This window comes from Clarias gariepinus, chromosome 28 (genome assembly GCF_024256425.1).
Source record: "Clarias gariepinus isolate MV-2021 ecotype Netherlands chromosome 28, CGAR_prim_01v2, whole genome shotgun sequence".
In the NCBI taxonomy this organism is placed as follows: domain Eukaryota; kingdom Metazoa; phylum Chordata; class Actinopteri; order Siluriformes; family Clariidae; genus Clarias; species Clarias gariepinus.
Genome location: NC_071127.1, coordinates 18,774,982 through 18,791,936, shown reverse-complemented (window position 1 = coordinate 18,791,936; position 16,955 = coordinate 18,774,982). Strand labels below are relative to the sequence as shown.

Sequence of the window (16,955 nt, the reverse complement as noted above, 5' to 3'; positions counted from 1 at the left end):
AGATCCAATGTTGAGAACCAGGAGGCGCTGTCCAGTGATTCAATGATGTCGTGTATTAATGGCATTGGATATGCATCAGGTTTGGTCTTGCTGTTCAACTTTCTAAAATCTACACAGAAACGGTAAGTCCCATCGGGTTTAGGTACTAACACAACGGGTGATGACCATGACGAACATGAAGGTTCGATGATGTTGTCCTTCAGCATCTGATCGACTTGATCGACTTGATCTTCTATAATTTTTTTCTTTAAGGGTGATACTCTGTATGCTCTGGACCTAAATGGGGTGTCGTCAGATAAAGTGATTCTGTGTCTCTCTAATGCTGTTTTGCCTAAGATTTTGGAGGTGGTGCGAGGCCAAGCGGCCATTAGTTTCAGCAGCTCCTCTTCATTGTTGGTGTCCCAGGAAGTCACACTTTTTGTGTTTTCCTCCACGCATAGGAGATCATCAGGAGTCACTGGTAAGACTAGATACAGATTAGCTGTAGCCGGGAGATGAGTGTGTCTTCTTTGAGATGACTTAGATGGCGCAGAGTGGGGTTGGGACGTTATGAAGGGATGATATGAGACTCCCTCCTTTGTTTTCAGCCCGTACTCCCCGCGTGCGACGTCCAAGGTGGCTCCTGTGGCTTTTAAGAAGTCCAGCCCCACGATTAGAGGGAAGGCCAGGTGAGAGAGTTGCTCATGATGTAAGTGTCCAGCCCACACTCGATAGTGTGCCAGATGTAATGAAGCCTTCTCTGGGTTTGCACCTGGTGTGTTTTCCCATCAGCCATAACAAACTTCTGAGGAGAAGGAACATCACACCTGGCCTCCTGTTCGCAGAGCTGCCTCCATAGATGTTCCCTCATCAACGTGTAGGAGCTTCCTGTATCGACCACAGCATTCACCTTCCTTCCTTGCACTGTTACTGGAACCAGAAGAAGCGAAGGAGTTGCCAGAGGTTGAGCAATGGAGAGTCCCGCTGCATGCTTTGAAGGAACTCGCTCACCTGCCTTCTTATGACTCTTTTCCTTGTTGTGCTGAGAGTCCACCTTCTGCCAGTAGTCTTTGGAGCTCTTGCAGTCTTTTTCCACCCTAGAACCTATCTTCACATGCTGTTCCACGGTGTTCACTGTTCCTCTCAGACATCCTGCCACTCTTGGGTTGATGTTATTCAGGATTCGCCCCACTAGTTCTTCCTCGGAGATATCAGGCTTCCACTTCATACAGAGGGCGCAGTAGTCATAGGCGAAGTCTCTAAGGCGTTGACTAGGCTGCTGTACCAGGGACCTTAAGTTTTCTTCAACTTCTGTGAGGTAGTCATCAGGTAAGAAAGCCGCCATAAATGCCTGTTTAAAAGACTTCCAGTCCTTTACCTTGCCTTTCTCTGCCTTCCACCAGCTCAGAGCAGGTCCTTGTAGCACCGTGCTAAGGGTTCCTAGCAGTTCTGGGCTGGGCAGTGGTCTGATCTCCAGATAGTTTTCACACTGTTCGATGAAGTTAAGAACATCCGCTGTCTCTGAAGCGTCGCCAAAGGCTGGAAACTCCAGGGGGATGGGTGGTCGGCCATAAAAGGAAGAAGAAGAGGGTGAAACTGAGGAGGTAAGCTGAGCAGAAGAGTGTGGTTGAACACAATGAGGAAAGTCGTATGTTTCGTGACTGCTTATGTGCTTTACCTTTGCCATAGAGGCTGTGATTGCCGTGCTGAGAGAATGTAGAACAGGAGATTGGGGAGATGCAGGGGTGTAGGCCTTTAACCTTTGGATGGTGGAACAGAGCTTACCCAGTGACCAACACTGTCTATAGGGAGAAGTAAAACCAGATCGGGCATATTTCCGTGCACAGGGGAGCAGCATTAGCTCCTTAATCCATTTCCCTGTTAGTTAAAATGCCCCTTTATGTGGCTGCGCTACACAATATTTGTTTGATACATTGTTGGTGGGAATTTGCCCTGTTCTTTTAAAATTTTAATCAGACGATGCATCAATGGTGCAAGATGATTTTTAAATTTTTTGTAGAATTTATTATTAGGTAGCTGTGAGATTACTTTGTTCACTTCCACCAACGTGATCTCTTCATCTAAACACCGTCTAGCTTCAGAATTAAGAGTTGGCAGCTCTTCTATTTAATAAAAATTCATCTATTGCTTTTTGATTTATGTCCTTTTTTGATTTATACACTTTTTTTATAAAAGTCAGAGAAGCTACTATCTTTAGGATCAACTAAAGCCTCCCCATTTTCTGACTTTATTTTATATATTGCACGTGATGCTTGAGAATGTTTCAGTTGTTGTGCAAGTAATTTTTGAAGTTTATTACCAATTTCAAACTGTTTTTGTTTGATTTGCATAAGTTGTTTTGAAACTTTTTTTGCAAGTATAGAATTATACTCACTTCGCAGTGAAACAATTTTTTTGAGTGGATTCAAAATTGATTGACCTATATTCCTTCTCTAATTTTGTTACTTGTGTGTCAATTTCAATCAATTTTACCTTATTCTGCTTATTTTTGATTGCCTGATATGACATGATGTCACCTCTTATTACTGCTTTCATTGCTTCCCAGAGGATCGAATCTGATACATCTCCCTTGTCATTATTTTCTAAGAAGGATACAAATCTGACAGCTAAATATTCGCAAAAGTTGACACCTTTAATAACATATTATCAAATTTCCAAATCCTACTTAGTCTAGACCGATTTATTTTTAAAATAAGACAGACTGGGGCGTGGTCTGATATAAATCTAATGTAATATTTTGTTGAAGTAACATATTGTAACAGTCTCGAATCTATTTAAAAAAATCAATTCTTGAATATGTTTTGTGAAGTGAAGAGTAAAATGAAAAGTCTTGATGTGTGGGATGTATAGCTCTCCAGCTGTCCACCAAATTTAACTTTTGCATATAATTATTTAATAACAGCAATGATTTGCTTGATGTTGTTCGACGGAGTTGTGTATCTAACCTAGCATTTATCACACAATTATATTCACCTGCCATAATGATTTGTGTATTCATGAAATCTGGTATTCTTTTAAAGACTTTCTCAAAAAATGAAAGTTAAATTAGTCATTAAAGTTAGGCCCTTAGATATTTACTAAAGTGATAGATAATGAATTTATTTTTCCAATTACTGTGAAGTATCTACCATTTATATTATGTATTGTTTGTTTATGAATAAAGGGAACAGATTTTTTAAATCATAATCGCTACTCCTCTAGCTTTAGTGGAAAAACTTGATTGGTAAACTTGAGACATCCATGGAGCTTTGATACTAAACCTTGCTGTAGATTTAATGTGCGTTTCTTGAAGAAATATTATCTCTGCACCTATTTTCTTAAGATGTGCATAAACTTTCTTTCTTTTGATTGGACTGTTAATATAGTAAACTTAACATAGTCAATGTCCCGCTATTGTTAACTTTTATATTATTCACTGTTTAAAACAAAATTGTATTGTAATTGACCTTCCTGAATACTTTTTTTTTAATTGAACCTACTAAATAAAGAAAAATGACATTCCCATGAACACAAACATAATGAACCTTGAAAAATAGAACAAAATCCCGGCTCCATCCACCCTCCCCCATTATTATTGTATCCCCTGTAACTATTATGGATACTCTTCCCATTAAAGTTAACATTTGCATCTGTCAACTCACCCTCGATGCCCCTTGGCATTCTTCCATTAAGATAGTCACCGCATATCTCAAAATATCACCGAAATGATAGTTTATAGTCTTTTGTTAATCAAAAATGTCAGTAGCTATACTCGTTCGTTATGATTCCTTTGCCACTTTTAACAGGTCAGCCCAATTGCTTTACCAGTTGTCCACTGTTTGACGTAGATATGATTAGGCCACCTCCGGTGAATCAAAAGCCTTTGTTTCAATACCTTTGACGGTTACGATGAACTTTGAGGGAAAACGAAATCCACATCTCACCTCGTGCTCTTTGCATTTTATTCGTATTCTTTCAAACTTTTGTCTCTGTTTCATTACCTCGGTTGCAAGATCAGGAAAGATACGTATCGTTGTACCATCGTATTGCAGGGGTTTCGATCTTGCCAGACATAGAATGCTTTTCTTCACTTGGTAATGATGAACTCGAACAATAAATGCCCTGGGACTCTCATCTCTTGATGGTTGTGGCGATCGGTGTACCTTGTCAATAACTGGACTTTCAAAATTCCCTTCACTCAGTACCTGCATCAAAAGTTTCGTCACAAACTCTGTTGGTTTACCTTTCTCAACACCTTCCTTTATTCCATAAATCCTGATGTTTTGACGTCGCGATTCTAAATCACATGTCTTTTACCGAAGTTTTCCACCCTCAGCCTCCAGGTTTGCACATCGTTCCAACAATTTAATGTGGGTTTCGTGATTTTTAGTTACCTCCTCCGCTTTAGTCACCCTGGCTGAGATATTAGCAAGCGATACCTTTACCTCGGATAATGTAGACGAAAGAACATAATTTTTTCGGTCGAAGGAGCTGTTCAAATTAGCAATTGCTTCTAGAATGTCTGAATTTGTGGCGTCTGTAGAGTTAGCCTTGTTGCTAGCATGGCTAGCACTTGTCGGTGATTCGGAAGAATTGGTCATGTTTTCTTCATCGATACACGCCCTTTCAGCGTTCTTTTGCTTTGCTGGCATTTTTAGATTTTCTCGAACGGGTTTTTTGTTCTTTTAAAAGACTATAATGTATGTATTTAATTATTGAGATTATCGGAGAGCTATTGAAAATGCATCTACTCCATTCACCGCTACCCAGTTTAGTTTTTTTATTGGCCATTTTAAAAATCACTGGCAGCACCCCAGATGTGACTTTAGATAACTTAATGATCTGTTTACCAAGTCTGGAGTTAACATTACAACTAAATTCAATTATTCACAGCCTCAATGACAAACAAGACATCCGTAAAATAGGGGGCCTACATAAATTAATACTATTCACTTCATCCTGTCTAACCATCAGAAGTCTAGCACTAACGGGAATACCCTTCCTAACAGGCTTTTTGTCAAAAGATGCAATCATTGAAGCGCTTAACACCTCATATCTAAATGCCTGAGCCCTCACCCTAACATTAATTGCCACATTATTCACAGCAGTCCATAGCTTACGAGTAATCTTCTTTGTAACCATCTGCTCCCCACAATTCCTCTCCCCAATCAATGAAAACAACAAAGCAGTCATTGCCCCTATTGGACACCTACAGTAGCATGAGGAAGCATTATTGCAGGTCTAATCCTTACCTCAAACTTCCTACCATCAAAACCCCCATCATCCTTAAAACTAGGCCTAATTATTGCTCTTACACTAGCCACAGCAACATCCAAACAAATTAAAATTACCCCTAGCCTAATCTTACACAACTTCTCCAACATAATAGGATTTTTCTCACCCATTATTCGATAATTTATACCAAAACTAATCCTCACACTTGGAAAACAAGCCACAAAACTAGACCGACAATGGCTAGAAATAGGCCCTAAAGGACTTCACCCAACACACAACTCACTAACTGCAATATTTGACAACATTGACACAAACATCATTAAAATCTACCTAACCTTCTACCTAATTACCAGCACTCTTCATTGCTCTCCTATATTCAATTTAAACAGCACGAAGGGCCCCACGACATAAATCTTAAGTTAACTCCAACACCACAAATAAACACAACAAAACTCACGCACATACAATTAATAACCCACCACCCGCAGAATACATTAAAGAAGCCCCACTAAGTACAAATCCTCACAGGGCTATTCCTAGCCATACACTACACCTCTGATATCTCAACCGCATTCTCATCAGTAATACACAATTGCTGAGACGTTAACTATGGCTGAATCATCCAAAACCTCCACGTCAATGGAGCATCATTCTTTTTTATTTGCATTTACCTTTACATTGGAGTCTTTACTATGGCTCATACCTGTATAAAGAAACCTGAAACATCGGCGTTGTATTACTTCTTTTAGTTATAATAACAGCCTTCGTAGGTTACGTACTACCATGAGGCGCTACAGTAATTACAAACCTTTTATCAGCCGTACCCTACAAAGGAGATGCTTTAGTCCAATGAATCTGAGGAGGCTTCTCCGTAGACAACGCAACACTACGATTCTTTGCATTCCACTTCCTCCCACTATTTACAATCATCGCAGCCACAGTTCTATTCCTACACGAAACAGGATCAAACAACCCAATCAGATTAAACTCCGACGCAGACAAAATCTCATTCCACCCGTACTTCTCCTACAAAGACCTGCTAGGCTTCATCATTTTACTAACAGCCCTAGCATCCCTAAGCCTATTCTCCCCAAACCTACTAGGCAACCCAGAAAACCTCATTCCCGCAAACCCCTTAGTGACCCCACCTCACATTAAACCAGAATGATATTTCCTTTTTGCATACGCCAACCTCTGGTCCATCCCAAATAAACTAGGCGGAGTACTAGCATTATTATTCTCCATCCTAGTATTAATAGTAGTACAGTACCACTATTACAGTACACCTCTTTAAACAACAAGGACTAACTTTCCGGCCTTTATCCCAAATCCTCTTCTGAACCCTAGTGGCAGACGTAATAATCCTAACATGAATTGGCAGCATACCAGTAAAACATCCATTTATCATTATTGGAAAAATCGCTTCCATCCTCTACTTCTCCCTATTCCTCATTTTAAACCAACTAGCAGCCTGACTAGAAAACAAGATCCTCAAATTAAACTGCCCTAGTAGCTTAGCTACTAAAGTGCCGGTCTTGTAATCCAGAGATCGAAGGTTAAAATCCTTCCTAGCGCCAGAAAAAAGAGATTTTAACTCCCACCCCTAACTCCCAAAGCTAGAATTCTAAACTCAACTATTTTCTGTAACAGAAAATATCCAATCTCTATTAACTTGCTATGGTATTGTACATATTATGCATAACTCAACACTATGAGATAGTACATATTATGTTTAATTCCACATACTAATGTCACAACACATTACATTAAAACGTACATTAACATTAAATTAACACTCAACAAGAACTCCTTGTAAAATGGAGAAATTGAAACCTCCCATACCTGCATAAAAAAATGTTTCCTTGTTATACTCAACTAGAAGTTTAATTAGGGTGAAACGTAATGTAGTAAGAGACCACTAACGTTGTATTTCACGAACATATCATGAATGATAAAATCAAGGACAAGAATTGTGGGGGTTGTGTAGCGCGGCCACATAAAGGGGCATTTTAAGTAGCAGGGAAAGGGTTACGGAGCTAATGCGGCTCACCTGCGCAATGAAATGTGCCCGATCTGGTTTTATTTGTCCCCATAGACAGTGTTGGTCACGGGGTAAGCTCTCGTGAGCATGCGCGATCGCAGCGCGAGAGAACCCAGGAGCGGCGGCGGGTCACGTGTGCCGGTATAAAGCCGGAACCGGCAAGTGGCTCGGGACGGAGAGATGAGATTCACAGCGCTAACGTAACGCGTCGGTGCACTGGGTCAGCGCCAGGTCAGCGCAGCAGAGTTCTCCTGGCCGGATCAGCTGTTGAAAGATGGAAAGTAGAAAGAGCAAAGGTGGCGCGGAGAGAGCAAGAATTAAAAAGAGGAAAGCTCTGGAAACAGACGCAGCTAAATGTGTCAAAATTGGCACCTTTTTTACTAAAACGAGCTCGCAGTTTCTAGCACCACATGAGGACGATGAAACGGGTAAGGAAAGATGTTGAACCTTAACTCCAAACCACAGTTCAACTTAAAGGTTGGATATGGTATATGAACATGATAGCGGCGGCATCTGTGTGTTTAGGTTGAAGTTACAATAATACAAAAAATATTTCCAGCCGCTGGGTTGTCAGGTTTTCTGCTGATACGTCCAGTGATGAATTTATTGTAAAGGAGTTTAACTGACAGCTAACGTTAGCAAGTGAGTTAGCTTACAGATCCAGGAGGAAAGTAACATTAGCCGTTTCTCAATGACAGATAAAGCCGTTTCTACGTGTGTTTTGATGCCGTGAAAGTTTTCTATGTGGGTCCATCTAGTGTAGCAGACACATCACTGCCCCCCCCCCTCCCCTCCCCCCCCCCCACACACACACACATTATTTAATTCCAGAGTATTCTTTTATTTCTTAGTTTTACAAATAATTATAATTATAAAGTCAATGAATTGTGTGTTGTTGTGGCATATAACAAAACGTTATACCATTTAAACGATAGTGGCCTATAATGTGACGCCACATAACAGGGAAACTTTGTCTTTTAGCTCCTCAGAAGCCAGATCCAGCACCATGTACCAGCCATGAGCCTGCAAATCCAGAGTGGAAAGGTAGGAATAGGCTACGCACTGAGTGAATAACTGAATATTATTAGAATTAATATAATATATATATGGTGTATGGTGTAGACCTGCCATATATGAAATGTGCCCTGAAATGCTGGATGATTCAGCACTACATTAACGAAACTGACCTAAATTGATCAGAAAACTTTGTAAAAGGGAGAGATTTGTGCTGAGAATCATGACCATTGTCATAATATGATTTGGTGTCAGAATCAGAGCCAGGAGCCAGTCGTGATGAGAGGGTTGCTTCTGTCAGTATGGAAGAAAGAGGTGAGCTGCTGTAACAGGATGTGTGAACAAGCAAGCATTAGTTCCAGTATAACCACTTACTATGCCCAAACAAAAGTCGTGAATTGGAAATGTTTTAGAAATATACACTGAATTACAAGGCTTTACAGAACAATTTGCACCATTGTAGACTTAACATGTAAGCTTAAAATTACATGATTTTAATAATAATAGGTTGTGATCTAAAGTGGGCAGGTCTGAGGCATGAAACTCCAGGGCTGAAAATGAGTCCCACTCCGGCCCTGCACACACACACACACGCTTACACTCCACTCCTTTGTTTATATTTGTATATATTTTGTATATATTGTTTTTGGTGCACCTTGTTTGTTTGGTTGTTGGTTTGTTTTGTATAATACACTTTGGTTTGATTTACATCTAGTTTTGTGTCGCGTCTTATATTGTCCCGCCACGGTTGCGCAATACCGGAAGTGTAGTTTATAAGTCCATTTTTTTTATTCTCGACCCCGTAGCAAAGTAACAAGAGATTTTAATAAATCCAAGTGTTACATAGTGGTGGCCCGTACGTACGGGGAATCTGTATTTTTGGGCATTTTCCGGTTTTGTGTGTCGTGGCTGAACAAAATGGACGCTAATAATGCTAATGCTAATGGTAGCCAAGCTGACTTTGCTGTTGATAGTTATGTGCTGGATGATGTGGATGAGGCATTTTTAACACGCTGTACCCCTACAGAAATAGCTTCGTTGATTAGTTCTCTATATATATCTGATAGACATGATGATGACAATGATGATGATAATGTTGTTACTCATGTGACTGATATTGAGGTGGTGCACACGCTACAAAATGAACTAAATCAATGCAAGGTGGATATGGTGGCGCTTACAAATAAAGTGAGCTCAGTAGAGCGGGATTTTAGACAGTCCCTAGACAGCAGTGTCAACCGAGAAATCAGTCTTCGTGACGCAGTGGACGCGAGCTTGGAAGGACTGAAGAGCTACTGCCAGGAGGCTCTCGAGAAAATAGAGAGAGCCATCGTTGACTGTTTTCTACGACGTGACGTCATCTGGGAAAACCAGATGAAGAGACTGCGTCTCACTAGTACGCCCACCAGCCACAGGTTACAGGCCTGCACCCCTGCACAACAATATCAGGATCAACATTCCCCCAGCACTTCAGTCACTACAGCTACGGCCAAGGTAAAGCACCCTAGCAGTCCTGATATCTACGACATTCCTCCTTGTGTTCAACCACACTCTTCTGCTCAGTCCACCTCCTCAGTCTCACCCCCTTCTGCTTCTCTTTATGCTCGACCATCCATATGCGTGGAGTTTCCTGCCTTTGGCAACGCGTCAGAGACAGCTGATGTGTTTAACTTCCTTGAGCAAGCCGAGAATTATCTGGATATCAGACCACTGACCAGCCCAGAGCTGCTAGGAACCCTCGGCTCGGTTCTACGAGGACCTGCTCTGAGTTGGTGGAAGGCGGAGAAAGGCAAGGTGAAGGATTGGAAGTCTTTTAAACAGGCATTCATGGCGGCGTTTTTACCTAAGGACTACCTCACGGAAGTTGAAGTCAACTTAAGGTCTCGGGTACAGCAGCCGGGAGAACGCCTGAGGGACTTTGCCTATGACTACCGTGCCCTCTGTCTAAAGTGGAAGCCGGATATCTCAGAGGAAAAACTAGTGGGGCGAATCCTGCTGAACATCAACCCAAAAGTGGCCGGATGTCTAAGAGGAACGGTGAACACGGTGGAACAGCTGGTGAAGAGAGGTTCCAGGGTAGAGAAAGACTGCGAGGACTGTTTAAATCTGGGTCCAGATACCATTTCCCAAGAGCCCCCGTCACAGAAAAGGGATGACGATCCATGTCTAGCCATCACGAACACTAAAGCTTCCGCCGACCTACCCAGCGACATGAGTGAGATAGTCCAAGCCCAACAGGAGGACCCTACTATCTTAAAGCTGCTTTCTACGGACCATCCAAGAAGCACACTAGATCCGAGGATCTCATTCGAGCATCATCAAGGGGCATTATATCGCCGGGTACCAGTAAAATGCGGAGAGAAGTTCCAGCTGGTGGTTCCCCAGGTATTAATTAAAACCTTTCTACGTTTCTTCCACGACAATCCCAGGGGAGGACACCAGGGGCAACTAAAAACCCTGCTGAGGTTGCTAGATGTGGCATGGTGGCCGACGGTGCGAAAGGACCTCTGGCACTACTTAAGAACATGCAGCGTTTGTCAACGACACAGAACAGACAACCCCAGACCACTAGCAAGGCTCACCAATATCCCATCTACACCCACTCATGCAGACTACTCATCACCGGACAGACACAGATTCATCACGGAGGAAGTGGAACACAGAGTAAAACATCCTAAATCCCAACAAGCCAGATATCAGAATACCCGGAGGAAAGAAGCGCACTTTCACCCGGGAGAACTGGTTGGGATGAGAACTCACTCACTTTCCTCCCCAGCAAAGAAGTTTTCTGCACAGCTAGCGCCCAAGTGGGAGGGACCAGCAGAATTAAAGAAAATAAGATGACCACTTAACTACACAGGGTCTTGGGGCAATCCACAAAAAACTAATTTATGCAATGTGGTGAATCTGAAGCGCTTTTACGGACGTTCTCCTCAGACGCCGGAGGCTTGGGGGGGGGGGTGTCTATGTAGCGCGGCCACATAAAGGGGCATTTTAAGTAGCAGGGAAAGGGTTACGGAGCTAATGTGGCTCACCTGCGCAATGAAATGTGCCCGATCTGGTTTTATTTGTCCCCATACACAGTGTTGGTCACGGGGTAAGCTCTCGCGAGCATGCGCGATCGCAGCGCGAGAGAACCCGGAAGCGGCGGCGGGTCACGTGTGCCGGTATAAAGCCGGAACCGGCAAGTGGCTCGGGACGGAGAGATGAGATTTACAGCGCTGTTGTTTGAGAGAGTTTGTTTGGCGGATCCAAAGGATTACTGTTCCCGGGCGGATTAATCCCATTGGACACTCACAATTCACCTCTCGTTCCGTTTTCTCGTGCTCCCGGACTTTCCATCTTGACCGGTGAGACCGAGCCATCTCTCCCGTACACCATTTCACACACAACAATATCATTGACACTGGACTATCATACACACACACACGCTTACACTCCACCCCTTTGTTTATATTTGTATATAGCCCAACAGGAGGACCCTACTATCTTAAAGCTGCTTTCTACGGACCATCCAAGAAGCACACTAGATCCGAGGGTCTCATTCGAGCATCATCAAGGGGCATTATATCGCCGGGTACCAGTAAAACGCGGAGAGAAGTTCCAGCTGGTGGTTCCCCAGGTATTAATTAAAACCTTTCTACGTTTCTTCCACGACAATCCCAGGGGAGGACACCAGGGGCAACTAAAAACCCTGCTGAGGTTGCTAGATGTGGCATGGTGGCCGACGGTGCGAAAGGACCTCTGGCACTACTTAAGAACATGCAGCGTTTGTCAACGACACAGAACAGACAACCCCAGACCACTAGCAAGGCTCACCAATATCCCATCTACACCCACTCATGCAGACTACTCATCACCGGACAGACACAGATTCATCACGGAGGAAGTGGAACACAGAGTAAAACATCCTAAATCCCAACAAGCCAGATATCAGAATACCCGGAGGAAAGAAGTGCACTTTCACCCAGGAGAACTGGTTGGGATGAGAACTCACTCACTCTCCTCCCCAGCAAAGAAGTTTTCTGCACAGCTAGCGCCCAAGTGGGAGGGACCAGCAGAATTAAAGAAAAGAAGATGACCACTTAACTACACAGGGTCTTGGGGCAATCCACAAAAAACTAATTTATGCAATGTGGTGAATCTGAAGCGCTTTTACGGACGTTCTCCTCAGACGCCGGAGGCTTGGGGGGGGGGGGTCTATGTAGCGCGGCCACATAAAGGGGCATTTTAAGTAGCAGGGAAAGGGTTACGGAGCTAATGTGGCTCACCTGCGCAATGAAATGTGCCCGATCTGGTTTTATTTGTCCCCATAGACAGTGTTGGTCACGGGGTAAGCTCTCGCGAGCATGCGCGATCGCAGCGCGAGAGAACCCGGAAGCGGCGGCGGGTCACGTGTGCCGGTATAAAGCCGGAACCGGCAAGTGGCTCGGGACGGAGAGATGAGATTCACAGCGCTGTTGTTTGAGAGAGTTTGTTTGGCGGATCCAAAGGATTACTGTTCCCGGGCGGATTAATCCCATTGGACACTCACAATTCACCTCTCGTTCCGTTTTCTCGTGCTCCCGGACTTTCCATCTTGACCGGTGAGACCGAGCCATCTCTCCCGTACACCATTTCACACACAACAATATCATTGACACTGGACTATCATACACACACACACACGCTTACACTCCACCCCTTTGTTTATATTTGTATATATTTTGTATATATTGTTTTTGGTGCACCTTGTTTGTTTGGTTGTTGGTTTGTTTTGTATAATACACTTTGGTTTGGTTTACATCTAGTTTTGTGTCGCGTCTTATATTGTCCCGCCACGGTTGCGCAATACCGGAAGTGTAGTTTACAAGCCCATTTTTTTGATTCTCGACCCCGTAGCAAAGTAACTAGAGATTTTAATAAATCCAAGTGTTACAGTTGCACAACTGCACTATTACTGGCATCTGGTTCCTATTTCAGGCACATAACTAGCAAATTCCCCTAACAATGCTCTATATCTGGCTCACTTAATGGTGGGACCACGTTCTAGCAAAAACTCCACATGCCAAGGCTTTCTTTTTAAAAGGCATTTGGTTCTTCTTTTTTAGGTCACTTTCACATGGCATATTCATGTAGGAGTACAACAAAATTTTCAGTCCGTATATAACAATGTATTTTTCAAGCAATATGTAATGTTTTAATGACATAATCCTTAAATCATTGCATATATCTCTATCAAATGCATACTCCTTTATTACTTTCCCCATCTCTCCCTGAGAGTCCCCCTCCCCCGCCAACGCACGCGGGCGGCAAACCCCCCTACCCTCTATGCTGAACAAGTCCTAATTAATCCTCTCAAACCCTTAAACCAGGTAAGGCTCGTTTGGCACTTTCAACAAGTAGTGGTGTATGTTGCTATATAGTATTACAAATTTACATCACATTATATAGCTAGTGTAGCTTAAACTAAAGCATAACACTGAAGATGTTAAGATGAACCCTAGAAAGTTCCACAGGACTAAAGGCTTGGTCCTGACTTTACTATCAGCCATAACCCAACTTATACATTCAAGTATCCAAAGCCCGGGGACAAAGAGCAGGCATCAGGCACAACCTATAGCCCAAGACGCCTTGCTACGTCACACCCCCAAGGGAACTGAGCAGTAATAAACATTAAGCCATAAGTGCAAACTTGACTTACAGTAGTCATGGTGAAGAGGGTCGGTAAAATTCGTGCCAGCCACCGCGGTTATACGAAAGACCCTAGTTGATAAACACGGCGTAAAGGGTGGTTAAGGGAAACAATTAATGAAGCTAAAGACCCTCTAAGCCGTCATACGCACTCCAAGGTCACGAAAATAGCTTTAAACCTATAATACCTGACCCCATGAAAGCTAAGAAACAAGGATTAAATACCCCACTATGCTTAGCCATAAACCTAGATGTATACTTACACACATCCGCCAGGGTACTACAAGCATAGCTTAAAACCCAAAGGACTTGGCGGTGTTTCAGACCCATTTTCTCACACAACTAATGCATGGTCATTGTAAAACATACAAAACGAGTTTATAAGAATTTTTAAGCATCAAAATTTGAAAAGGAATAACGAAAAAGTTGTTTTTCAACATGTATGCCAAAATGCATGAATGTTGTGGAAATTATCATTTAGAATTTTTGCATATTAACCTGAAATAAAGCGTTTGCTGCGTTCTTAGCACTATACGAGCTTAGGAAAGCGGTTTTCTCACACAACTAATGCATGGTCATGGTAAAACATACAAAATAAGTTTTTTAGGCATTTTTAAGCATTAAAATGTGAAAAACAATAACAAAAATACAATTTTTCAACATGTATGCCAAAATGCATGAATGTTGTGGAAATGATTATTTTACAAGATATTTTGCATTGGTAAGATGGTGAGAAAGCGTTTGCTGCGTTCTTAGCGCTGTACGAGCTCAGGAAAAAGGTTTTCTCACACAACTAATGCATGGTCATTGTAAAACATACAAAATAAGTTTATAGGCACTTATAAGCATCAAAATGTGAAAAACAATAACAAAAATTTTGTTTTTCACATGTATGCCAAAATGCATGAATGTTGTGGAAATGATCATTTTATTAGATTTTCTTCATTGTTAAGCTGAGATAAAGCGTATGCATTTTTGTTTATCAAAATGTGAAAAAGAATAATAAAAAAAAGTTTTTCAACATTTATGCTAGATTTCATCATTCTTTTGACTTTTTGGCTGCTGATGCTAAATTTATACTGCTGATGCTGAAACAATGCATATAATGAATGACGAATTGTCTGAAAGACATTTTTAATATACATTAACATTTTTGTGATTTTGTAAACATGGAACAAGGAATTATTTCAATTGACATACATCATGTTCTACTAATTTAAACACGTTTATGACATTTTTATTATTGTTAAATATGCCATCAAACTTGTTGTGACAAATTGTCGACAAATTTAACAAAACAGAATTTTTAATACAGTACACTTTAAACATTTACTTTAAAATATAATAAATTAGAGTAAAGGAACTTATCACTTAAAGCACTAATATCGATTATTAATTCTAATTATAATAATTGATTATTGGTAAGCAGACACACAAAGCATGCGAGTTCTACACATTGTTCAAGCTCAGAACCCCAGAGACTTGTACATCGTTGAGTAAAATAAAGTTCTGAAAAGTATTGTTTAACACACTAAGAATTAGAATTACACATGTCATTGTTTACAAAACAATCAGTAAACTACCTCGGTCAGGTAATCCAAAAGATTTCATTACATGTTCATAATAAGTCATTATGAGAAATCTGATTTTTACTTTATGTGAAAGCAGATTTACACGCTTATGTGGTTAAATACAGCTAAAAAGGAAGCAATATGAATGACGGAAGTTGCGAACATGACGTTTATATAATAGATAATGTTAATTAAGGTGAATTTTTATTTCAAATGAAATTTAAATTTAATTCGTCACATACACAGCCACATACAATATGATATTCAGAGAAATGCTTTTACAACTTCCTATGACTAAGAATATTAATATGACTATAATAATTTTAAAAAATACAGTATGAATAAGAAAACGTTTAAATAAATATGAAATAAGAATATATTTATATAACATATTACATATACATCACATTGTTTATAGTTTATAGAAGAAAATAATGAGGACTTCCTCAGTAAGCGGTGAGCAGGGACAGAAGAGAGGAACCGTGGGGAAATGGTGGCTTACGGATGTCTGCCTGCCCCAATGCAGGCCGGAGGCCTGACTACTTCTGATGAAGGGGCAGCCTGGGGACAGTGTGAGCTAATGTTTCTGTAGTAGAGAGACACATCGAACTGGACCCCAGCATCCCAGGAATGGGGCGTGCCCCAATTTCTAGGTGTAGGCTTCACATGCGGGTCAAAACTAATCATGGGTCTTTAGCTTGTTGTTTGCTTTATGTGTGGTACCAGATTCAAGTAGGATTTTCTTTTCTTTTTAACTATATACAGTTTAGTACACATTAAAACAAAACCACCTTCCTCCAGGACCAAGGTCCTACATCCAACATAAATTAACAACATAAATGAACAAATACTAACTAGCTTACTAAGCATCCTAATTAGCTAACTGGCTGAGACAAGACAGGATGACATTTTTAAGTTAACAGAAAAAAAAGTTCTATACTAAAAAGAACAAGACAACATAAAGTGCTCATGCAAATAGTGACAATTGCAATGCAACAATGTGACATTTCAATACTTCGTGATAATGACATAATGAGGTAATGAGTTGAGGTAGTGGGAGGAGAAACAGTAAACGTGACAAATTCCTTTAAAGTAGCAGCAAATATTAAATAGGCTTGTGCAAATGACAAGTAATGGATATTATGCAAAAGCACAATTATAGATTGGTGTAAAAACTTTTTAGAAAACTTTGTAAACACACCCACACACACACAAACACACAATAACTCAGATAACTCAACTACCTTAAAACATTGAGACTGAACTGATAAACGGCACATGTGCAAACACACTGATCAACAACCATAAACACACACACACACACACACACACACAATAACACAATAATTTGTGCTTGTTTATCAGTCCAGTCTCATTTTGTTAAGAAGACAGATGGCTTGTGAAAAGAAGCTGTTGCACAGTCTGGATGTGAGTGCTTGAAT

At 41.2% G+C, this 16,955-nt stretch overlaps 1 pseudogene; it reads left to right on the top strand.

Annotated features, from left to right (window-relative positions):
• The first annotated feature begins 160 nt into the window (after positions 1 to 160).
• On the top strand, positions 161 to 8,329 carry LOC128515627 (cytochrome b-like; annotated as a pseudogene).
• Positions 8,330 to 16,955: the final 8,626 nt, after the last annotated feature.